The sequence below is a fragment of the Mustela nigripes genome, chromosome 3 (genome assembly GCF_022355385.1).
Source record: "Mustela nigripes isolate SB6536 chromosome 3, MUSNIG.SB6536, whole genome shotgun sequence".
Taxonomy (NCBI): domain Eukaryota; kingdom Metazoa; phylum Chordata; class Mammalia; order Carnivora; family Mustelidae; genus Mustela; species Mustela nigripes.
The window spans coordinates 58,347,166-58,360,091 of NC_081559.1; the positions used below are offsets into that span (position 1 = coordinate 58,347,166).

General features: G+C 36.6%; 1 protein-coding gene across 1 annotated transcript in view; it reads right to left on the minus strand.

Annotated features, from left to right (window-relative positions):
- The window catches only part of FAP (fibroblast activation protein alpha), a 72,645-nt gene that overhangs the window by 56,931 nt on the left and 2,788 nt on the right, over window positions 1–12,926 (minus strand). The window lies entirely within an intron of this gene.

The window sequence follows — 12,926 nt, forward strand, 5'->3', positions numbered from 1 at the left end:
CACAAGTAGGCAGAGAGGCAGAGAGAGAGAGGAGGAAGCAGGGAGCCCGATGCGGGACTCGATCCCAGGACCCTGAGATCATGACCTGAGCCGAAAGCAGCGGCTTAACCCACTGAGCCACCCAGGCGCCCCCACAGATCATGTTCTTTAAAAAAAAAAAAAAAAAACCAACAACATTTGCCTTGGTTTGTAATCTTTATGTATTTGAGTGAATGTTTTATTAATATTTCTCCACCTTCCACTGTATCCTCAAAATAGTTATCATAAGCCAGGGACCATGTCTAGTCTTGCTCACCATCACATCCCTAGTATCTACAGCATAATGAACATTTAACTGATGCGTGTTGAATGAAGGAACACACAAAATGAAGAAAGGGTGGATGGATGAATGGATGAATGGTATTTACGCCCTCTTTTTTTACAGGATCATTCTACTACTAATATCCTATAGGGCTTTGATAAGTCAATCTCTGGCTTCACACCTTGCTCACCTGTAATATTATAAAGGACTGGACGAGAAAAAGGTCATAATACTTCCAGTCCTACCACAGTAGCTTTTGAAATTCGAGACTCCGTATGCTTTATAAGCTTGCAATTACATAAATGTACAACCATGTGATAAGAGTTAATTGACCACCTGGATAATACATCTTCTGCTATTTTAACTGATTCATATTGATGTATATATGCTCCATATGCTTAATTAGGACCCTGAATTATTTTCTTCATTTACTAAAAATTATTCTGGTAGCTATAAGAATGCAGGTGGCTGGTAAGCCCTTTTGCAGCAAGACACTAAATAATAACATTAAGTTATTCTATTTTTTAAGATATTCATTTTCTTATATTCTCTTTAATTCTAAGTAAGGTTGTACATGTCATACCATTATTCATAATAAAAGTTCTTTCTTTAATTAAATGGTCTTGTGTAAAATTTATATCACTGATTTTATAATTGCTATTCAATGAATAAAAGACCATTTTACTATAATAATATTAGAATACTTGTGAATTATTTTAATTAAATTTCACTTACCTCTTCTAAAAGAAATTGCAATCTGTTTCTAATACAGTTAAGGGGAAATTCTAACACTGTTTGCAGTGGAAATAACTTTCCTTTTTGAGATACATTTAATTTATATCTACATAGTCCTGAACATACAGATGAAAAATTTTCAATTTAGTGAATCCCTTTATGGTGAATACCAAAAAATTCCTAGATAATTGTTTTTTAGAGAACTTTTTTGATATCTAATTCAATAAATAAATATAACCTTGGTGGCTTATTTATTTGCTTTTGTTTATTTACTTTTTTGTCTAGCCTAAGTTATGCTTTGATTATGGTGAATGACTTACATACTAGATCTTCCTCTTTAAATATCCTCGCATGTAATTTTCCTTAATTGCAATTATGCTTAATTGAGAAATTCATAGCAGTTAATCTTCATTTCTCTAGAAGGTTAAATTAAGTGAGCTAATTGAAACGAAACATTTAGCTCTATGCTTGGCACATGGTAACAAGTGAATAAATGTCAGCTTTTGCTATTATCATAACTTATCAGTATTCTTTCCATATTTTTTCCTTTTTAAAAAATCTGAGCATAGTTGATATACAATGTTACATTAGTTTCAGGTGTACAACATAGTGATTCAACAAGTTTATACATTCATTATGCTATGTTCACCACAAGCGTAGCTACCATCTGTCCCCATACCTCGCTATTACAATTTCACTATGTTCCTTATGCTGTGCCTTTTACTCCTATGACTTATCCATTCTATAACTGGAAGCTTGTATCTCCCACTCCCTTTCACCCATTTTGCCCAACCTCCTACCAAATATTCTTGATCAGTGTTTCCCCAACACTCATTTGACCACTGGAAATGTTTTTGTTTTTAAATATGTACTAAAATCACAGTAAGGGGAGGGGTGCTTGAGTGGCTCAGTCAGTTAAGCATCTGCTTAACCCAGGGTCCTGGTATTGAGTCCCCAGTCGGGCTCCCTGCTCAGTAGGGAGCCTGCTTCTCCCTCTCCCTCTGCCTGTTGCTCTCACTGGTTGTGGATGCTCTTTCTCAAATAAATAAATAAAATCTTCTTTAAAAATAATAAACTAAAATCACAGAAAGGGAAATGCTGTTTCTGATTAGACTGTTAGTATATATAATTACTATCATGATATTCATCAGTTGGGCTTGAACATTTTGGTCATCTTCTGTCTCCGTAAATGAAAATACCACAATTATGATCATAAATAGACTTAGTACTAATATCACATATATGGATACACAAAATTTGTTTAAAAAACTAGATTTCAAATTATTTTTAGAATACCTACTCATTTTCCTCTTCATATCATTAACAAACATTCTGATCCTTGTCAGAATTCTCAAAAAGATTTTAGGGATTTGTTACATACACTGTCAGAACTTCTAATTCAGATTATCCAGGAAAGTTACATGAATGTGTATTTAGTATTACTTCCTAGTTAGTCATTTATTTTAAATGGGTGCCTAGTAGCAGCTATAAATGCCAATGATCTATATATAGAACTTAGCATATGTCCTATTATGAATCAAAATATCTGAAAAGCAATTTTAAACATGTATTAATTATACTACTGATTACTATAATGATAATAAGCTCCACCAACACCCAAGAAGAGATGAGTGGAGGCACAGAAAACATATCCAGAGGAGCCAGCTATACTGATGTGGAAATAACTAAAGTTCATGGCACAGATTTAGGGTAGGCAATTACTCTTAACCTCACCTGTGCTGTAGCCAGGGCTTGGAAAGTGTGATTATGCCAGAGCCAGACTTGGATTAGAGTAATACCAAATCAAATGGGAAGAATATAAATTTAGGCATTCTTTTCTTTCTCCTGAAAATGACTAAGTGTTCATCAATGCAATGGAGTAACATATCTGTACTGAGAAGTTGCATTAGGTCACATATTATGAGTTATCAAACATGAAGTTTACTCAGAATTTCCAATCCAAGTTTTAGTTCTCTGCACATCTAGAAAGACCATAAACATAATTATATTTTACTACACTATAGTGTTAAACCCTATTATCAGCTACCAGCAGAAAATGGCCTTCCATTGGCCTCTATGAAAATGCCATTGGGTTATTGCTACTCAATACTTTCCTAAATTTATTGTACATGAACTGTTTTCATCTCGATATTTATGCAAGCTGCATCAGGCATAGGTCTTTACCTATGACAGTAGTCTGTATTTGTTTTTTCTGACTATTTTATGCCCCGTAGCCAGGACACTGCTTGGCATAGAGTGGGAGCATGATAAATGTTTGTTGAATCAAGAAATAAATCAACTGAACAGATTTTATGTTAACTTACTTTCATTAATTCTCCCACAAAAATATGCCTGCCCTTACTCTTTACCTACGTCCATGTTGTGAATTTCATATATATATATATATATATCTATATATATATATAGTCATATATATATATATAGATATATATATATATAGTCTTCTACTTGGACATGTCTTCATTTACAGAATGTATAAGAAAATTAGTCCTTGGAGTCACTTGGAGTGTTTTTTGAAAAACAGATTCCTAGCCTTTATCTCAAACCTATTAGTCTGGAATCCTCTAGGCCTTGAGCCTTGAGACCCTGAAAGCTTTTATTTTTACCAAGTCCCCCAGCTGATGATTCTGCAATTTAGTGATTTCATTGAATCTACTTGATTCAGTGAACTCTTGTGCCTATCAGTGAAATCTCTCTTTGCCTACAAAATCCTGGTACATGGGTGGGGTTGGCCTCCATACCAATCCACAGACACCCTATAACCAAGTGTTGATCATGGCTTTCAAGGGTTGTTAATGGTCTTCCTTAACATTCTGCCCCTATATAGTCCTCTTGCTCATTGTTTTGAGGCTCTGTCCAAATGGACTCTTCTTTAGGAATATTCCTTCTGCTGATCCTTGAAGAATGAAGAAAAGGTAAGGAGACTGATTCTGCCCCCGATTAGATTAAAGGAAGATTGCAGGGAAAGCAGAGAGGTCATTGTTGTCTAGTGGTTTAACGTGTGTGTATGTGTGTAAGTCAATGCAAAGGGCCACTCCATGGCATCAATCACACTAAACAAGTTTCAGTCACTTGAAAGATATTCCACTAATAGTTACGGAATAAATAAATAGATTTCCATGCCCTTTTCCAAATAATGTTTTAATTTGAAACATAATCTTCCAATTGTTGTGGAAGTGTAGTTTTGACATCCATAATTTTTTAACTTTAAATAACTGAGAAACACAAATGAATGCTGAAAGCACATCTCTCCTCTACACGTAACTGACATTCACTTGATTAATACCGAATTCCTGACAGTGCCCTTAAATTCAATTTGGTCCCTTTAGCACAAGTTACTCATACACTGCCTAAACACTCTAACGAACTGTACTTTAATTATTTGCATTTTCAACTTATAAAAGCAACGCTGAAAATTATTTCAATTACAAATCCAAGAAATTACAATTAACAGAAATGATTCATAAGTAGTGATTCACTATTTTCTGAAGTCTTTCTTAAAACTTTGTGTATTCATTATTAAAATTGTTTTTATTTCTATCATTTAATTTTCCAGTCCTGAAAAATAACATCAGCTGACATCTGATGTTAGCTCTAATATCCATCATAAACCAAATGAGAAAATATGGTTTATTAAGTGGGGCACACAAATAGCTGGCAGGTCATTTTGTTCTCACTCTCGAACTCGGTTTGGAAGCAATGCTTACGGGCCACCTCGGAGAAGGTGACTGGAGCTCCCAGGCACACCACACCTGTGCTTCTGTGGGCTCCGCAGAGATGCTGTCTGGGAGAAAGCATGAACTCCAGCCATCTCATCACATGGAGTGACTGCCACAAGCGAAAGTGTAGAAAATACTAGGGTGTGAGATATACTACTTACACACTAATATTATATTTCAACAAAGGCTGACAACTCCGAAAAAAATAGATCCGAGTGATCTTTAGATCAGTAAAATTTACTAAGTTCTTATAAGTAATAAGCACGCTACATGGATCAGTCCCATTAAATACTCACAGCAACTCTTGGACATACGTACTTTTATTAACACCATTTTACGGATTAGGAGGTGGAAATCAGAGAAGTCAAATAACTTGCCTAATACATAACAGAGATGGAGTTTAAATCTACTCCATCTGATCTTAGAGGTTGGCCTTTTATCACTATATTGGGATTTAAAGTGAAAGCACACATCAAAACAAAAACAGAAGAAGAAAACAAACACAGAAGTAAGGTCAGGAACCAAGCAACACACAAGAGGTTAGAATAATTACACCTTAAAATGTAGGTTAAGAGAAAATGAGGCAATTTGAGATTCATCAAAGCAAAGAGGTGACTGAAGAATGTAATATCTCCCAGTTTCTGAAAGCATTTTCCATGGTTCTTTCTACAAATAACAGTGTACAACATAAGTCAAGGGAATTGTCAGGTTTTTAAAAGTCTATTTGTGTATTATGTGACTGTTGTGCTATGTTATTTTATTTTATTTTTTAAGAGTTTTATTTATTTATTTGTCAGAAAGAGAGAGAGAGAGAGACAGAGACAGAGAGAGGATGGGGGTGGGGGAAAACAGCAGGCAGAGGGAGAAGGAGGCTCCCGGCTGAGCAAGGATTTCTGCCCCCCCTCCCCGCCCACAACGATGTGGGACTCGATCCCAGGACCCTGGGACATGAACTGAGCTGAAGGCAGGTGCTTAACCGACTGAGTCACCCAGGTGTCCTGTGCTATGTTATTTTGATTTTGGCATTTTTTCCAAAATCTCTAAAGCTTTGAAGATGAGCAGATAGGGTTAACATAATGCATAAGAATAGGAGCAGTAGAGCATTGGAAGCATTGGAAGCAATGCTTATGAGCATTTCACCCTGAAGGTGAAAGCAAGCCTTGTCTATTTTTGAAGGCTCACTCAGTCTCCTTTGCCAGCTCAGTTTCCTATAGTTTCTACTTTCGATTTTGGTGTGGCTCGTATTGGTGTTCTTGGGGTCTGAAGAACCACTTTCCTCAACCATTTCACTCTCCCAGGATTTTTATTACATACCCTTGGGCTGACTCTCCTCCACCATCGCTGCTACACCTGACCCCCACTGGATTTCAGACCTATTAAACCTCCTCCTTAACATCTCTGCTTGCATACCTCTTGGGCATTTCAAAATCAATATGTTGAAAGCTAAGATTAAAAGAATTCCATGTTGTCCCTCCAGACTTCTCTAAGTTAATGGCACTATCATCTGTCTAGTTCTTAACTCAAATACCTGGGAGTTATCCTTGACCACCCTCATACCTTACTGCCTTTGTCCAATACCCAAGACCCAAATCAGTCTCCAAAATCTCTCTCAACGCTGTCTGCTTTTCTTCATTTCTATTGCACCCCCAAGGCCAAGCCATTTCTCACTAGGTAGACTATAATGGATGCCTAATTTCTCGACCTACAACTTCATTCCTGGTATTTCATTCAGGTTTTGATTTATATTTTCTTAATAACTAATAATGCTAAATATCTTTTCTTGTGCTTATTGGTCATTTGTATACCGCTTATACCTTTGTATGCCTTCTTTTGAGGGGGATGTCTATCCTTTTGTCCATATATAAATTGGGTTATTTGCTTTTTTATTATTGATTTTATTTTTGATTATAAATTCTAGATGCAAGTCCCTTATCAGATATATGATTTGAAAACTTTTTTTTCCCCTTTTGTGGGCATTCTTTTCACTTATTTGGTGGTATCCTTTGTAAACCCAAAGCATTGAATTTCAAAGTTTAATGTCTGTACATTTTCTTTTGTTGCTTGTGCTATTGGTCATATCTAAGAAACTGACTACCCAAGAACATGAAGATTCATTACTATGTTTTAAGACTTTAGTAGATTGAGGGACACTTTTATAGATTAGGGGTACTTCAGTAGGTTAAGTGTCTGCCTTTGGCTCAGGTCATGATCCTGGAGTCCCAGGAGCAAACCCCACATTGGGATCTCTGCTCAGCGGGAAGTCTGCTTCTCCCTTTGCCCCTCACCCCACTCATGTTCTCTTTTTCTCTCTCTCTCTCAAATAAATAAATAAAATCTTTAAAAAAACACTTTTATAGATTTAGCTCTTACATTTAAGTCTGATCCATTTTGAGTTAATTTTTATGTATTGTATGAGGAAGGAAGTCTAGCATGGTTTTTGTTGTTGTTGTTGTTGTTGTTGTCATTGCTTTTGAGTGTAGATATCCAGTTGTCCTAAAAACATTTGTTGAAAATACTTTCCCCATTAAATTGTTATGGCACCCTTACAAAAATAAATCTAATATATATATATATATATATATATATATATGTATATATATATATATGGCTTTAGTTTTGGACTCTAAATTGTATTCCATTGATCTATATGTGTATCCTTATGCAGGCACCACACTATTTTGATTATGTAAGTTTTGAAATAAGCAAGTGTGATTCCTCCAACTTTGTTCTTTTTCAAGATAGCTATTCTGGGTCCTTTTCATTTCCATATGAATTTTAGGTTCAGCTTGTCAATTTCTGCAAGTTATTTGGGATTTGGGTAAGAATAACATTTAAGAATTATAGTTAGCTGTAGGTAAATTTAGGGAGTACTGGAATCTTAAAAATATTTAGTTTTCTGATTATTAAGTTTATGTAGGATGTTTTTCTGTTAGTTATATCTTTTTGTATTGTTTATGCCTAATGTATAGAAATGCAATTGATTTCGGGGGGGGGTTGGTCTTTATTTATTTATTTTTGTTTTGTTTTTGTAATTGATTATTTTTTTAAAGATTTTATTTATTTATTTGACAGACAGAGATCACAAGTAGGCAGAGAGGCAGAGAGAGAGAGAGGAGGAAGCAGGCTCCCTGCTGAGCAGAGAGGCCGATGCGGGACTCGATCCCGGGACCCCAAGATCATGACCTGAGCCGAAGGCAGCGGCTTAACCCACTGAGCCACCCAGGTGCCCCTGTAATTGATTTTTATATATTGATTTTGTGTCTTGTAACTTTTCTAAAGTTGTTATTAGTTTGAATAGTTTTTGGTGAATTCTCTGAGATTTTCTATAAACCAGATTATGTAATCTGCAAATAGGAATAGTTTTACTTCTTCCTTTCCAGTCTGGGTACTTTTTATTTCTTCTTCTGACTTAATTTCCATGGTACAACCACCAAAAAATATTGAACAGAAGTTGTTGAGAGCAGAAATGTTGTGTTGTTCTCAATATTAGGGGGAAAGCACTGTATCTTTTATCACTGCATTGTAGCTATAAGTTTTTTATAGATGTCCTTTATCAAATAGAGGACATTCCTCCTATTTTTAGTCTCCTGAGTGTTTTTATAATGGAAGGGTGCTAGATTGTGTTAAATTCTTTTTCTGTGTCTATTGAGATAACCATGTGGTTTTTGTTCTTTTTTTTCGATTAATGAAGTTTATCAGAGTAATTGATTTTTGGATGTTAAACCAATCTTGTATTCTTTCAATAAAGTAAACATGGTAATGGTATACAATCCTTTAGATGTTGCTGAATTCGGTTTGCTAGTATTTTCTTGAGGATTTTTTCATCTATTTTCATAAGATATATTGGTCTGTAATTTTTTTCTTGTGACATGTTTGTAGCATAATACCCTCTAGCTCCATCCATGTTGTTGCAAATGGCAAGATTTCATTCTTTTTGATGGCTGAGTAATATTCCATTGTATATCTATTCAATTCCTTTAAAGAATTCTATCACATCAGGTTTTCTACTGAGTATAAAATCATAGTATGTATGAAAAAATTTAACTTAGATGCTAAACAATCATATTATTCTTATGATTAATAGAAATAAAAGTTAATAACAGCTGTAAGTTATTCAGTTTTTACTACATACTACTACAAGGATACTGAAATTAAAAATAGTTCTTTCCTCTACATATAAATAGGGAGTAAATTTTTAACAAAAGACTACTAGTATCTGATTATCTTATGGAAAGCTCATTTCAATTTGTGCCTACTGTGTTAATTATTACAATATATTTTAAAACTCATTTTGAGGTCTCTCATTCTTAAAAACTTTTTTATCCCAGATTACACATCCCCGATCTGAGCTTTAGAACTTTTTTTTTTTTCAAGGTGTGTCTATGACTAGATGTTCTTGTGTAAGTTGTAAAACAATTCGCTTTGGAAATCAGAGACAGGTAAACTCCTCTGCATTATGGGACTCATCCAAAGACTGGGATTATTTTCTATATTATTTAGAATTTGGCAAAACTTGGAGAAAGTTTGCCAAGATTCATTTTCTGTGATTTTAAAATCCAAGTGCAAATTACGGAAATGTAATCTGCAAAGTTGATTCATTTACACTCAACTCAAAGGCTCCTTTATGCTGTGAACTTCCTGAACCTTTTCTTCAACCCTTCAGACTTCCCCAGATTTCCTCCAAAACAACAGTGAAAAAATAAGCTTTAAACCCTCAAAATGTTTGAGGGAATCTGTTTTACAGTTCTGAATGTTGATACTGGGAAAATTTCAAACCTTAAAAACATATTCATATCTCCTTTGAAGATGATTTTGCCTCACATGTATCTTATTTTTACAAAAAGTGATAACTGAGGTTATAGTAGTAATAACAAAAATAACACCAGTGGATTTCTACATGCAGACATTCTAAATTATATTTCTTCTTGCAAAATAGTGATTTCTGTTCTATCTAAATTGTCTATGGTTTCAGCTATCTCCTGGAATGAATTGTATAGGGCATTACCTAGTTAAGTAAGCAATCGCTACAAATTTTTTATATGTGTGTGCATAAATACATATGTATGTGTATATATATGTGTATACACATATTTTCCTGTATTAACTTGTTTATGTAACTTGACCTCGCAGCTACCATTCTCTTTTTGGCTCCCTGGACTCACTTGCCTGCTTCAGGGACTTTTTGCCGGCATTTTACTCTGCACTGAGGATTTATCCCTGCATTGAGGACTGTGTCCTCTCTGTCCTTAAGGTCTCAGCTCAAACATCATCTCACAGAAGCCTCTTGGACGAGCTTCATTACAGACTGAATTGTGTCCCCCAAATTCAAAGACCATAGCTCTAACCATCAATCTGGCTGTATTTAGAGACCATGCCCTTAAGGAGGCCCATAATTAAGATTACATGAAATCATAATAATGGAGTCCTAATCCAGTATAACCGGTGACCTTACAAGAAGGGGAAGAGGCACCACGAGTATGTGTGCATGAAGAAAAGGCCGTGTGAGGACATGGCAAGAAGGTGACCATCTACAAGCAAAGGAGGGAAGCCTCCAAAGAAACCAAACCTGTCTGTACCCTGATCCTAGACTTCCAGCCTCCAGAACCATGAGAAAATAAATGCCAGCCGTTGAAGGCACTCGGTCTGTGGTATTGCATTCTGGCAGCCCTAGAGGTCTAACACAACCTTTACTCTACGTGTTCTATATAACGCTTTAAGGAATTTGAAATATCTTATATATTTTTTTTACTTGCTTTTTATCAGACTGCTCTTTCCTAAGGATGGAGACCTTGCCATTCATGCCCTAGACTGGTAGCAGGTATTTGAAGGTGTTTAACAAATAATTGCTGGACAAATAATGGACATGTCTAGGGGCCACTGTGGATTGGACGTTGTCGGTATTGGATAACTCTGGGCTGCTCATTTCAGGCTTTTCATATAGAGTAGATTGTTATTTTCAATCCTTGGAGGAATCATATACCTCTTCCAGTCCAAAGGTTACTTGGGGCACCTTGGTCACTCAGTCGGTCAAGCGTCTACCTTCGGCTCAGGTATGATCTCAGGGTCCTGGGATTGAGCCCCGCACCGGGCGCCCTGCTCATCGAGTAGCCTGCTTTTCCTCTCCCTCTGCCACCCCCCTAGTTGTGCTATCTCTTGCTTGCTATCTCAAATAAATAAATAAAATATTTTTTAAAAAGCCAACTGTTTCTAGAAAGGCAGATATTGTAAATGAATGTGGAAGCTTGAGCACAATAAATTACAAAGTGGTAGGGTCTGCAGCAGACTGGAGAATGCATTGCCCACCTAAAGATAGCACATACTTCTCAACTATTACCATGGGTCCAATGCTGCCCGAACTAACATTTCAAAAGGAGTCAAACATCTAAGAATTTTATGTGAAATCTGATTTTTAAAAAATAGCACTTATATGAATTTGTATAAAACACTGCAAACCCAAAACAACTGTAAAAGGCAAAATGTTTAAAAGTAAACCAAGGATTCCAGGGAGATCTGAGCACCGAAGGCCAATGTGAGGTAATGGGATTTCTGAAAAAGTGTGAGGAGGACTAACAAGGTACTAACAGTGGTTCTCCTTTCACTGAGAGGTACTAGAAGCACTGCCCAGGAGAACTTCCCGTTGCCCCCCGCCCCCGCCGCATTCCCTCTCTTTTTTTTCTTTCCTTCAGGTTTATCCTCTGTCCCATCTCTGACTTCCTTTTTCTCTCTTGTTCTTGCGTCAGAGCTGTTAGTATCCTATATGAGTGCCTTGCAAGCAAAAGTTTCTGAAAAATATTTGTTTTCGAGCCAAGAGGTGAGGGTTAGGAGCAGGAATGATACACGGGGGTAAAACTCCCTACTCTCAGAATAGAGAACATTGTTGAAATTGGAATACATGGCACAGGAAGGCCCACTTGCCATCTTTGTGTTACATGTCTGTTAGGATGAAGATCACAATAAAATTCTAGCTGTCATTATTTCAGCAACCACTTTATGTTAAATCATAAAAAATAACAGCTAATACTTATGGAGCATTTGCTTATCATCATGTGGGGAGCTCTGCACTCAGCAGAAGTCAAGGGGAAGGCTGTTCATGCTTTTACATGTCCCTTCACACACAAATTTCACAAATTCCCGTCCAGGAATTGAGAGACTATAAATTGTGAGGGAAGGCCATATAGAATTTACTTATGAAATTCTGGAACATCTATCACTTTCCAATGCCAATTTTTTGTGTATTTGTGTATCATGAAATCCCTTAAAACAAGATCTGTGCATTTATTTCAGAGGTTGGCAAAAATAAGGGGAAGGTGTGGAGGTTAGTGTCCGTTCTTGGCCTGGTTGCATCTTCACAGGGGAAGTGGAGCGATGCTTTGGAAGACAAGAGAAAGTGAACAGAGGCAGAAGACTAGAAAAGACATCTGTGGAACAGGGGTAGACTGAGGTCAAGGGGATGGCCTGGGACTAAAGAACAGAAACTCATATGTGCTTCCTGTTTGGTGAAAATAAAAATGGGAAATTTTGGAAGTTTCCAAAAACAGTTGTCCTTTATGTTTATTATTATGTGGAGGATCTAAATGGATCTTTTTCATTTCACCACTATATTTTCCTATTTGTTCTAAAATCCTGCCTAATTCCTCTACATTTCTTTTAGAACTGAGGCTGGTCTTCCTAGGACCTTCTCCCTATGTGGAAAAGCCCATCTCTCATGCTCTTTCACCAGGACCTGGTGGGGAATGGCAGAAATCCTCTCTGGTGGTGATAACCATGCCTCCAGAGTGTTTTTTTTTTTTTTTTAAAGGTTTTATTTATTTATTTGACAGACAGAGATCACAAGTAGGCAGAGAGGCAGAGAGAGAGAGAGAGTCGAGGAAGCAGGCTCCCCGATGAGCAGAGAGCCCGATGCGGGACTCAATCCCGGGACTTTGAGATCATGACCTGAGCTGAAGGCAGTGGCTTAACCCACTGAGCCACCCAGGCGCCCCCAGAGTGGGTTTTTAAACTTTCTTTTCACAAGGATATCTAGACCACTGCACCTTTCTTTCCCCAGCATCTGTCACAATGATGGGCAGGTCATTGGTGGGATTTACTTCACTAATAAATAAGTGAACCGAGTTTTCTTAAGTGAGTCCTTAGGTTTCTCAAAGGACAAC